The sequence below is a fragment of the Pinus tabuliformis genome, chromosome 7 (genome assembly GCF_031772625.1).
Source record: "Pinus tabuliformis cultivar Carrire ecotype Pingquan chromosome 7, CPIR1, whole genome shotgun sequence".
Taxonomy (NCBI): domain Eukaryota; kingdom Viridiplantae; phylum Streptophyta; class Pinopsida; order Pinales; family Pinaceae; genus Pinus; species Pinus tabuliformis.
Window position 1 is genome coordinate 1,855,489,464 of NC_142293.1, and position 14,260 is coordinate 1,855,503,723.

The following is a 14,260-nucleotide window of genomic DNA, read 5'->3' on the forward strand; positions in this document are numbered from 1 at the left end:
GATATATCTATGGATGTAGTGACCACCAATCTTTGGTGTGTGTAAACCACACTTAAAAAATAAAAAATAAAAACGTAGTTTTTTCTTTCCTAGACTCAGTCTTTATAGTTTAACAATGAAGAATGGCCCCGATGGCCCAGTCCCTGTATATGTTTTTCTTATGCTTTTATAAAAACTTAGCAAACTCTTCATATAATTACCATGGAAACTACAATTTTTTGTTTAGTATAGTTTCCTTAGCAACATATCAACACAAAACTTTGTGATTATGATGTAATATTTGTTTTAAAGTATAAAAAAATTAACCCAAAAAAGCAAAAAACAATTTAAGTTAAGATAAGTTTTTATATATGCATTATCACATAAATATAAAGACATTTGTGTGGTGTGCCATAATTGATATGTAGATTTATATGTTTTTCATGTTGCATTTGGTTTGTAGTTATTTATATGATATTTGATGTATTTTCATATTGGAATTTTGTTTCATACTAATATTTATAATATTTAATTGTTTGTGTTAATATTGTGGTAAGGTGGGTTGTGAATGAATCTATATGTATAATAACAATTATAAGATGAGGATGATTAATAAATAATTATTTATGTCAAAATCTTCACTAATTTATAAGTTGGTTTTAGGATCAAGTTTTAAATTGATGTGATAAAATCTCTTTTCACTTGAACATTATTATTGTTTATGGTTTTGGTGTTATGTCATATAGTTTTTTTTTTTTTTGGCTTGAAGTGGACTTTGGCATTATACGCATTATAGGTTATTTTTTGCTTGTGACTTGTTTGGTGTCATACCTTATAAATCTTTTTTGTCTTATCATTTTCTTGTTCTAGTGGTTCTCTTATGATTCATTACAATGACATATCTTACTCCATATTAATATTACTCTTCTCAAGCTAACATTACATTGGGCTTCATGCCAAGTAAGTTTTATTTGGTTTATTCATTCTAGTGGCATTTCTTGTTTCATATTAATACTTATATTTTCAAGCTATCATTGTTATTGGTGTCATGTGTTCTAGGTCGTGTTTAGCTTGAAATTTTCTTCTTTCAATGGTTATATTAGGATGTATAATAGTGGCATATCTTATTTGATATGAATATTCCTATTATGAGGATATCATTGTTAGTGGCACATCTTTATCACAAATTTTCGTTCCACATTAATACTCATTTGTCTTAGGTCATCTTCTTATAGTGAGATATATCCATCTTAAGATTTTGAGTCACAATAATAAACCCTGTACTTTATAGTCTATATAATGTTAGAGGCTATCTTTTTTATAATGGCATATTTATATCTTTGGATTTCATTCCACATTAACACTCCTCTTCTCAAGCTATCTTATTATAATGCCATATGTCTATCCAAGGATTTCATCCCAAATTAATAATCTTGTTTTCAAGGTATCTAATTGTAATGACACATTCCTAATTTGGGATTTCCTCCTACATTAATAATTTATCTTCTATATCTAAGATATCTAACTTACAATCACATATATTTATCTTGAGATTTCATTCACATTAATATTCCTCTTCTATGATATCTTGCGATAGTGGGCCATTTCTATCTTGGGATTTTGTTACACAATGATATGCCTCCTCTCAATTGTGTATGTGTGTGGGATTTCATTCCACATTAATACTCTATTAAAGTAATATATACTCTCTATGTGATGAAACATGGTATCTTATTGCAATAGTTTATCTCTACCTTGGGATTTATTTCCACAGTAATACTCATATTCTCAAATTCTTGTTTCAATTGTGTAAATCTATCTTGGAATTTCATTCAACATTAATACTCTACCACATTTTCTCGATCAATTTTGTTATACTGGCATATTTATATATTGGGCTTTTGTGCTAGATGAAACTCCTCTTCTCAATTATGTGAGCAGGGATTTCATTCTATACTAATGTACATTAATACTTTGTCTTATAAGCTATATTAAATGTTATCTTATTACATTAGCATATATCTAACTTAAAAAATCCTTTCCATATTAATACTCTTCTTCCCAATATCTTGTTATAAGTGGCATATTTCTATATTTTGTTTTTGTCGGCAAAGGGACTCACATTATATTAACATAAAAACGTACATAGAATACAAACTAGAGGTCTTGGGGTATCTTCACCCATCGCCCATTGGATTTCTCTGCCCATGAGAGTGTAAACTAGAGAAATTTGCACAAAAAACACACTTTAAAACCATTACATAGCATGAGAAAGTCAAAAATTTGAAACTGTAGATTGTTGTGAAACTAAGCCACAGATTGACAACCCTTAGAAAAGAAACCATAGTGAAAAAACAAACTATGCTAATGAAAAGCATAGGAAGCTTGATCAACTTTACGAAGAGCTGTTGAAATGCTGACCTGCTATAGTTGAGCATGACCTGCGTAAGGAGGGCTGGCGATGACTTCTTCTTCCAACATCTCCTCGATGATATAACACTAGTGCGGACTAGGGCGAGGAGGAGAGAGCAAGGGAGTCGTTTCTTGATATGTTGTTGATGGTGGAGCTACTTTCGAATGTTTGCGAGTAGGGGAGGAACATCCTCTAGGTGCCATGAAGATGGGGGGATGTTGAGCTCAGGGGATGGGAGTTAGAAGTAAAGGGAGTAGGGGAGGGGAGGTAGAAGTAAAGGGAGTAGGGGAGGGGAGGTAGAAGTTGAGGGAACAAGGGAGGAGGGGGAGGGAATATCGGGAGGGAAGCCTATTTCCAATTCACATGGGAGGTATCAGAGGGAAGAGGTGGCATGGTTGTTGAAGGTTGAAATCTCAACAATCCATTAGGTGGCCTGAGATTCGTCCCTTTCTCGGTAATTGAGTTGGTGGGAAAGAAGATTAAGAAGTGCCCAAAGAGTGTTCTGTCCATGGTTGATCTCCTTTGATTTGAGATTGAAGACCTTACGACGAATGTGAGGCACAATGGAATTATCGAACAATGGCCATTCATAATTCTTGTCAAAGGTGGTTGGAGAGCAACCTCTTCCCCTACCTCGATTGGCTCAATGATCTCTTCCCCCTTCACGAGTCATGGCGGAGATGATGGGTTCAGAGGGTTAGGAAAATGGCACAATAGTGGCACTAGATGCTGGAGCAGAGCAAGTGGGTGGGAGATACCAAGCACTAAACAAGGGAGTCAAAGGAAAATACCAAATGGTTTCGACGGTGTAGAGTAAATAAACCTGGAGAGATAACAGACAAGCAGTAAGGCCGAGCATGCGAAGATGCTCCTAGAGGCCCAAGGTAACAATTTTAAAGAGCATGGAATCCATATGTGATCTAGACTTATGTAGGAAAGGAAAAAAACACATATATAAACATAAAAATAGAGATGCAGCGGGAATAAAACTTCATTTCATTAATATCAAAGAACTAAAATATGCTTACATACATAAATGGAAATAAACTAGCTTGGGTGATGGCAACTTATCTCTGAGAAGAGATTTGGTGGCTACATGCCTCTGAACTGTGTTACAATGAGGCTCAAGGGAATTTTTATTATTGAACCACAAGGGAAAACCCTAACCCCAGGGATGGAACACCAATTGTTTATGGGCCCCGTTGGGGTTAGTTGGGCAACCAACTTCCTCGGGTTGTAACTTGGTCATATTATCTCCGTTTGGCGCGTACGATATGATGAACCTCATCATTGGGTAACTATATGGACCTTAATACACCTCCAAGATTATTAAAATCAACTCTTCTTATAATTCCTTAACATATTTTAATTATATTTTGCTTAATGAGATGAGTAAAAGTAAGATGTTATGTCTAGTGGTATAATGTGCATTGATTGCAGGTTTTGAGAGAAAATCATGGCAATTTTGGCTAATTAAGAGCAGAAACTAGAATGAGACAAGGAGGAGAGATTATAGGAGATAGACCCTCCTCATTTAATCCTCACTCATTCGAATATTCCTCCATCAAATCTATTATCACTCCTCTGGATCTCCAAGGCCGAGGAAGAGTTCAACTGAGGTAACCACAGACTAATCTTTTGACTTGTTAGCTAGCCCTACCAAGCCAGAGAGGGCTCTCTCCAAAGGATCAAAACCATGAGGGCTGGATGGAATAGGGTTTTAGACTAGATATAGTAGCTCAGGGTTGTTTTGATTTGATTTGGTTGGGGTATTCACTGGATGAGTGAATTAGGTCAGAGAGTGAACTAGGTCAGGGCAAAAGAAAATCATAATTGCAGACATCTGATGGGGCGAGGTAGGCAAGTTACTTTAACACATTTTAGTATAGTGATGAAATGGTTTATACTGATAAGATGCTAAAAAGAGCATGAAAATCACGAATTCTTTTTAAACTGAAGAAATTAAAAGACTTATGATGATTTTCCCAAAACAGAGCATAGAAGATGCATTATTCTTATCACACCTTGAAAATCAAACATATTTAGAAGTGAAATGGATCATGGAAGATACAAAACATTCACACACATGTAACTAAAGAAGAAACAATGTCAAAATAGCATGCCACAGGAATCCCACCAAAACAGATGCAACTCATCCAACATATTCCATGCCAAAGTCTGAAACACTAAAACAACATCCAATGGAGTCTAGCCTGTAGAATGACTAAAAAATTACATGATATAGGCGTCAAACCAACTCATCCTATCCTCAGGGGTCGAATCCATGAGAGGAGGAGTAGCTACAACAAAAACTGAACTGATAGCTAGAGTGTAGGGTGGTCAAAGTGACTCATCCCTAACTTAAGTGAACTGATTCATTACATCTCATGGAGGCCATTTACCTAATGTAATTACCCTAGGTAATAGTAAAAACATGATAATTACATCAACCATATCAATGAAATCAGTAAAATATTGATTTCCCATAGATAAAAATCAAATTTGGAGAAGAACAGTGAAAAACTAGGCCAGCTGTCAAACGCGTAGCGCCATCTTCAGACCCAATTTTTGATCCTTCCCGATGTAAAAATTGAGCCCACGATAGCTCATTGGAAAGATTATGTTGTCTAGTTTCTAAAAAGTCCTTTGGTTTTCAAAATGGGCTTTATTTGAGCCCCAAAAACTCCATTCTCCCAAGACTAGCCAAACGTGCAGCGCCAGAAGGAAACGCGCAACGCCTGTGTCAAATGTGCAACGCCAACTTAAAATCGACTTTTTAGTGTCTTCCCGAAGTCCCAATTGAGACCATGATAGCGCGTTAGAAATATGTCTCTCATGGCTACACAATGGACCTATCAAGCACTGAAAATTATCAAATATAGCCCCTCAAAAACCAATTATCCCAAGCCTGGTAAAAAATTGCAGAATGAGGGTGCAAAAATGAAGTGTGATCTTGCAGGAAACTTTTGCAGGACTTCATCAACTCAAAAGTGAGCGTATGATAGCTCATTGGAAATATATTTCTGTCTAGTTATCATTTGAATCATCATGAAAGTCATTTGGATAGTTCAACTAGAAGAAAACTCGAGTTTCCCAAAGTCACTCCAGAAGTGCAACAACTCTCTTGTAGCAACTATATTTTTAAAATTTATCCAAAATCATGACACCTGTGTCAAAAATGAAGGAGGGTTTTCATTCTTGGCCTATAATGGACAAAAACCTCTCTCACGTTTGTCAAATTCATCTATGTTTGTTCAGAAACATAGTTTGAAGAAAAATTGGCCCTGTGTGTGGCCAATGATATGTCCCTTGGAATGAATTCTTGAAAAATGATGGAGACATGATGTTTATGAGTTGTAATGGCCTCATACTTGAAATAAAAATTACAACTTTGGAAAGCATCTTCACATGTTTTCAAATCCTCTTTAAATGAAAGGGGATATTATTTTTTTCACTCTCATACGTTTGTTGGCCTTATGCAGTGAAATGGTGTTTTATTGGACCTTGAAAGAATGAAACCTAGAGACCTAATGAAAACCTTAAGCGAGTAGAATTCATGGTGACTTAACTGAAATAAATACATGATGAAATGAGCTTTCATGATTGAAGTATGCTTAGTAAGACATGGAGGTGGGCCAACAAGTATAGATTTTTGAGGGAGAGTGAGGTTTTTGACTAGGGCTACCATCAATGAGTAAATTTTTGAATGAGGACCTAGGTGGAATGACACATATTTCTGAGCGAGACCCTAATATGAATATGAAAATAGGATTTTCGATCACTGATGGTAGTATGAAAATACTGACACTAACATCACCTCTTATTTGGGGATGGAAACTCCTTGGAGGTGTCAAGAACACCGTAGACCAAGTGCCTAACCATGTGGGCCAATACGGTCAAAAACTCAATAACTAATGAGCATAACTAAATGCAGCAAACTCAAATGACATAAACTAACTTGTGACAAACTAAAAACTATCTCAAATTAAACTGAAATCTGAAGAGTACCTTCAACTGCCAACCCTACTGGAAATTGACACTGAAAGATGCTCGGAATGTTGAGATTATTCATCACACCTTAGCTGCTCTAACTGATCCACAAATGATCTGATCAACTGAAGTCGAAGATCTAGTGTAACCAATCAAGTACATGACTACTTGATTGATGCTTGTATTTGGCTCCACTAGGCATAAAGAAAGATTGAGTAAATGGCAACTCAAAATGCAACCTGATTTCAAAACCTGTGTTGGTGAACAAAACAATCTCCACCTTTTGTGATGCTTGCAAAACACTGCCCAAGGGGTCTTGGAAATCATGAAGCATTACCTTTTGTGGATCCAAAAAAGGAAGGAAGATGCTTTCAAATACAATGGATGATTGTTCTTCTTCATTTGGGTTATCCTTCTTAAATGGAAATGCAACAATGTCATCTTCCATACCATCCAGATCAGAGACAAGATTTGTATGTTCTTGCAGATCTTCATTTGAGGTATCCAAATCAACATCGACACAAATATCTACAAGTGATTTTTCATGTATATTAGAAAAAAACTGTTTAGGCTTTGAAAAAAGTCTATATCTTGATCATTTGAAGGCTGTTGAACATGTTCATCAAACTCAAGACAACAAACCTGTTGTACACTATTTTTGACCTCAACAGATAAATCATGACTCTCTAGAGTTTCTATACAAGCAAACTCAAAATTCTGATCTACACATATTTCTTCCTGAATTAAAAACTCAGAAGAGGAAAGGAATGAAGGGAAACTGGAAAGAACATCTTTATATATATCTTGATTACTTGAATATTGGCAAGAATGCTGCAAATTATTATCAACTTCATATGATGGAAGATCACTGTCATCTTTTGAAGAATTCTTCTCAAGTTCACTATCATCTAGGGTAGAATCCACGGTCTTCTCATGGTGGTGAAAAGGGTTTTCATTCAAAGCATCTAAGAGTTCATCATCCATAAAATCTTCATCGCCATAAGCACTTTCCAGCTCTTGAATAAAATTCTCAAAGTGATCACAACAATCCTCAATCAAAAGCAAAGAAGGATAGGCTTCTCTATACTTCTCAAAAAATACTGAGTGAAAATGTTTGAGAGAATAAATACAAGCAGGAGGCAAGCTTTCATACCAAAACCATGCTCTTTCTTCTAATGTGACCATGAACATCTTCATTAAACAATCTTCATGAAAATTAATCCTCAGCTTACGCACATGCATATGAAATCTTATTAAATGAAGTGTACCATCATCACCTTTTTCATCTCTGAAATTTGGCAAGTATGTTTGCCAATCTACCTGAGGCATACAATTTGGAAATCCTGGAACATGATCTCAATGCATAGGAGCATACCTTCTGGATTGAGAACTCATTTTGATTTCTGGATCTTGCTGCCAGTGGAGTCTTTGAATCAAGTTGGAGTCACTAGGTGAATGTTTCAGCCTTCATATGTGTCTGATCGCTGTCCACCATTAGCAATCAGATCTAAACTTTGTCGTTTTTTCCTAGGGAAGATATGATCTCTCGTGTCCCCAGAAATGGCGCCAGTATATTATCACTCCTCTGAATCTCCAAGGATGAGGAAGAGTCCAGCTGAGGTAACCACATACCAATCTTTTGACTTGGTAGCTAGCCCTACCAAGTCGGAGAGAACTCTCTCCAAAGGATCACAACCAAGAGGGATGGATGAATTAGGGTTTTAGGCTAGATATAGTAGCTCAGGAAGTTCTATATTCGATTTGATTGGTGTAGTCACTGGATGAGTGAATTAGGTCAGAGAGTGAACTAGGTCAGGGCAAAAGAAAATCATAATTGCAGACTTCTGATGGGGCGAGGTAGGCAAGTTACTTTAACAATTTGTAGTATAGTGACTAAATGGTTTAGACTAATGAGATGCTAAAAAGAGCATGAAAATCATGAATTCTTTTTAAATTGAAGAAATTAAACAAATTATGATGATTTCCCAAAACAGAGCATAGAAGATGTATTATGCTTATCACACCTTGAAAATCAAACATATTTAGAAGTGAAATGGATCATGGAAGATACAAAAAATTCACACACATGTAACTGAAGAAGAAACAATGTTAAAATAGCATGCCACAAGAATCCCACCAAAATAGATGCAACTCATCCAATATATTCCATGCCAAAGTCTGAAACACTAATACAACATCTAATGGAGTCCAACCTGTAGAATGACTGAAAAATTACATAATATAGACCTCAAACCAACTCACCCTAGCCTTAGGGGTCGAATCCATGAGAGGAGGAGTAGTTACAACAAAAACTGAACTGATAGCTAGAGTGTAGGGTGGTCAAAGTGACTCATCCCTAACTTAAGTGAACTGATTCATTACATCTCATGTAGCCCATTTACCTAATGTACTTACCCTAGGTAACATTAAAAACATGATAATTACATCAATCATATCAATGACATCAAGAAAATATTGATTTCCCATAAGTAAAAATCAAATTTGGAGAAGAATAGTGAAAAACTAGGCCAACTGTCAAACGTGTAGCGCCAGTGTCAAACACACATCGCCATATTTAGACCCACTTTTGCCTACCTTCCCGGTGTCAAAATTGAGCCTAAGATAGATCATTGGAAATATTGTCCTGTCTAGTTTCCAAAAATTCCTTTTGTTTTCAAAATGGGCTTGATTTGAGCCCCCAAAACTCCATTCTCCCAAGAATATTCAAACGCGCAGCGCCAAAAGGAAATGCACAACGCCTGTGTCAAACGCGTAGCGCCGACTTAAAATCGACTTTTGAGTGCCTTCCCGAGGTCCCAATTGAGACCATGATAGCTCGTTGGAAATATGTCTCTCGTGGATACATAATGGACCTATCAAGCACTGAAAATGATCAAATAGAGCCCCACAAAAACTAATTATCCCAATCCTAGTCAAAAAGTGCAGAATGAGGGTGCAAAAATGAAGTGGGATTGTGCAAGAAACTTTTGGAGGTCTTCCTCAATTCCAAATTGAGCTCAAGATAGCTCATTGGAAAGATATTTATGTCTAGTTATCATTTTACTCATCAAGAAAGTCATTTGGACATTAAAACAAGAAGAAAACTTTATTTTCCCAAGGTCACTCCAGAAGTGCAGAAACTCTCTTGTAGCAACTATATTTTTGAAATTTCTGCAAAACTATGAAACCTGTGTAAAAAATGAAGGAGGATTTTCATTCTTGGCCTATTATGGACAAAAAGGTTCTCACATTTGTCAAATTCATCTATGTTTGGTCAGAAATATAGTTTGAAGAAAAACTGGCCCTATGTGTGGCCAATGATTTGTCCCTTGGAATAACTTCTTGAAAAATGATGGAGACATGATGTTTATGAGTTGGAATGGCCTCATACTTGAAATCAAAATTACAACTTTGGAAAGCATATTCACATGTTTGAAAATCCTTTTTAAATGAAAAATGGATATTATTTTGTTCACTCTCATACTTTTGTTGGCCTTATATAGTGAAATGGTGTTTTATTGGACCTTGAAGGAATGAAACCTAGATACCTAATGAAAACCTTAAGTGAGTAGACTTCATGGTGACTTAACTGAAATAAATACATGATGAAATGAGCTTTCATGATTGAAATATGCTTAGTAAGACATGGAGGTGGGCCAACAAGTATAGATTTTTGAGGGAGAGTGAGGTTTTTGACTAGGGCTACCATCACTGAGTAAATTTTTGAATGAGGACCTAGGTGGAATGACAAATATTTCTGAGTGAGACCCTAATATGAATATGAAAAGAGGATTTTTGATCACTGATGGTAGTATGAAAATATTGACACTAACATCGCCCCTTATTTGGGGATGGCAACTCCTTGGAGGTGTCAAGAACACCGTAGACCAAGTGCCTAACGCCAATACGGTCAAAAACTCAATAACTAATGAGCATAACTAAATGAAGCAAACTCAAATGACATAAACTAACTTGTGACAAACTGAAAGTTGTCTCAAATTAAACTGAAATATGAACAGAATTGCAAACCCTACTGGAAATTGACACTGAAAAAGATGCTTGGAATGTTGAGATTATTCATCACACCTTAGCTGCTCTAACTGATCCACAAATGATATGATCAAGTGAAGTCGAAGATCCAGTGTAACCAATCAAGTACATGACTACTTGATTGATGTTTGTATTCGGCTCCACTAGGCATAAAGGAAGATTGAATAAATGGCAACTCAAAATGCCACATGATTTCAAAACATATGTTGGTGAACAAAACAATCTCCACCTTTTCTGATGCTTGCAAAAGACTGCCCAAGGGGTCTTGGAAATCATGACCTTTTGTGGATCCACAAAAGGAAGGAAGATATTTTCAAATACAATGGCTGATTGTTCTTCTTTATTTGGGTTATCCTTCTTAAATGGAAATGCAACAATGTCATCTTCCATACCATCCATATCAGAGACAAGAGTTGTTTTTTCTTGCAGATCTTCATTTGAGGTATCCAAATCAATATCAACACAAATATCTACAAGTGACTTTTCATGTATATAAGAAAAAGAATCGTCTAGGCTTTGAAAAAATTCTATATCTTGATCATTTGAAGGTTAAACTCAAGGCAACAAATCTGTTGTACACTATTTTTGACCTCAACGGATAAATCATGACTCTCCAGAGTTTCTATACAAGCAAACTCAAAATTCTGATCTGCACATATTTCTTCCTGAATTAAGAACTAAGAAGATGAAAGGAATGAAGGGCAACTGGAAAGAACATCTTCATATATATCTTGATCGCTTGAATATTGGCAAGACTGCTTCAAATTATTATCAACTTCGTATGATGGAAGATCATTGTCATATTTTGAAGAATTCTGCTCAAGTTCGCTATAATCCAGGGTATAATCCATGATCTTCTCATGGTGGTGAAAAGGGTTTTCATTCAAAGCACCTAAGAGTTCATCATCCATAAAATCTTCATCGCCATTATCACTTTCCAGCTCTTGAATAAAATTCTCAAAGTGATCACAACAATCCTCAATCAAAAGCAAAGAAGGATAGGCTTCTATATACTTCTCACAAAATACTGAGTGAAAATTTTTGAGAGAATAAATACAAGCAGGAGGCAAGCTTTCATACCAAAACCATGCTCTTTCTTCTAATGTGACCATGAACATCTTCATTAAACAATCTTCATGAAAATTAATCCTCAGCTTACGCACATGCATATAAAATCTTATTAAATGAAGTGTAGCATCATCACCTTTTTCATCTCTAAATTTTGGAAAGTATGTTTGCCAATCTACCTAAGGCATACAATTTGGAAAGCTAGGAACATGATCTCAATGCACAGGGGCATACCTTTTGGATTGAGAACTCATTTTGATTTCTGGATCCTACTGCCAGTGGAGTCTTTGAATCAAGTTGGAGTCGCTAGGTGATTGTTTTATTCATATGTGTCTGATCGCTGTCCACCATCAGCGATCAGATCTAAACTTCGTCATTTTTTCGTAGGGAAGATATGATCTCTCGTGTCCCCGAAAACTACGCCAGTATGTTATCACTCCTCTGGATCTCCAAGGATGAGGAAGAGTCTAGCTGAGGTAACCAAAGGCCAACTTTTGACTTGGTAGCATCCCTACCAAGCCAGAGAGGGCTCTCTCTAAAGGATCACAGCCAAGAGGGCTGGATGAATTAGGGTTTTAGGCTAGATATAATAGCTCAGGGGGTTGTATGATTCAATTTGATTGGGGTAGTCATTGGATGAGTGAATTAGGTCAAAGAGTAAACTAGGTTAGGGCAAAAGAAAATCAGAATTGCAGACATCTGATGGGGCTGGGTAGGCAAGTTACTTTAACACTTTGTAGTATAGTGATGAAATGGTTTAAACTGATGAGCTGCTAAAAAGAGCATGAAAATCATGAATTCTTTTTAAACTGAAGAAATTAAACAAATTATGATGATTTTCCCAAAACAGAGCATAGAAGATGTATTCTGCTTATCACACCTTGAAAATAAAACATATTTAGAAGTGAAATGATTCATGGAAGATAAAAAACACACACACACATGTAACTGAAAATAATGTTAGATTGACAACGAATTATGTAATTTTGGGTGAAATGTAACTAGTTAGTTCTATACTGAAATGTTAGTTATGTAACGGAGGTGGCTGGTATAAAACTGGTGAATGCCCGAGAAATGTAATCGTGGAGAATCATTGTTGAATTAATAAATTCCAATCCCTTGCCTCGTGGATGTTTCCTTGACACCCTGTCGAGGTTTTACCATGTAAATCCTGTGTCTATTTGTGTGTTTGGTTTCCAGTTAGTTATGTTGTTTTCTTGGTCAATATATAACTGAATGTGTGTAATTCTTTCCTATTATTTCTCCTATTCCACCCACAAGTGGTATCAGAGCGTGAGATAAGTTGAGGAGACGCTGCATAGGAAGGCTGGCTGGGTCATTTGTTTCAGTGGATGACTGTTGCGTGTTATCACTTTGTCTGGAGTTGTCGAACTGCCTGCGTGAAGATCCAGAGAGGGAGAGTCCGGACCGGAATCTGCCTAGGCTAGTGAGAGCAAGAAGGCAGAACCTGCGTGGAGCAAGAAGGATTGTTCCAGAACCGTCGAACTACCTGCGTGAAAATTGCAGGGGAAGAATACTCTGTCAGAATCTGCTTGAGTGAGAGGCTGCGTGAGGCCAGAGCCTGCGTGAAATTTTTTGTTATAAAAACTACGGGGAACCTGTGTGAGAAGACGCTGCCAGACCAGTGTGCTTCCAAACCCTCTACTGTTGAAGATCCGGAGCCTACGTGAAGTTTTTTTTTTAACTACGTGGAACCTGCGTGAAGTTTTTTTTCAAAACTACGTGGAACCTGCATGAAAGGACACTGCCAAACCAGTGTGCTGCCAAACCCTCTACTGTTGACACTGTCAGACCTGCAGAGTGAAGAGGAAGACCCTCTGTTCCTCTGTTTTGCGTATTGCTGAGGCCAGAGCTGCTGTCCAGCGAAGAGGAAGACCCTCTGTTCTGCATGTTGCTGATCCTGTCTGCGTGCAAGGAAAATTGGCTGCCAGACCTGTGTGGAAGAGGCCAGAGCTGCTATCCTGCGAAGAGGAAGACCCTCTGCCCTGCGTGCTGCTAGAACCTGTCAGCAAAGGTGGATCCAGGTATTTTTTGAAAGAAATTTTGTCTCAAGATTTTTTTTCAGAAAGTTGTGAAAATATATATATATATATATATATATATATATATATATATATATATTATTTATTTTTTTAATTAATTAATTAATTAATTTATTTATTATTATCTGAAAATAAAGGGTGGATGTGAGTAAATTGAAGGAAAGATTTCAGAAAAACAAAGGGTTTCTTCCATTAAATTGGTGAAAGGAAACAAAGGATTTGAAATTAAAAATCTGTTGAATTGGGGAATTATTTATTTTTTAAAAGTTTTCTTTGAAGAAAGACAAACAAAAATTATATATATATATATATATATATATATATATATATATATATATATATATATATATATATTTTATTTATTTTTATTTTTTATTTTTTATTTTTATTTATTTATTTTTTAATTAATTAATTAATTAATTATTTATTATTATCTGAAAATAAAGGGTGGATGTGAGTAAATTGAAGGAAAGATTTCAGAAAAACAAAGGGTTTCTTCCATTAAATTGGTGAAAGGAAACAAAGGATTTGAAATTAAAAATCTGTTGAATTGGGGAATTATTTATTTTTTAAAAGTTTTCTTTGAAGAAAGACAAACAAAAATTATATATATATAAACCCTAGAAAGACTGAAACCCTAGGAAGGAGGAAAAATGGCCAAGATGTCGAATGCAAAATTCGAGGTGGAGAAATTCAC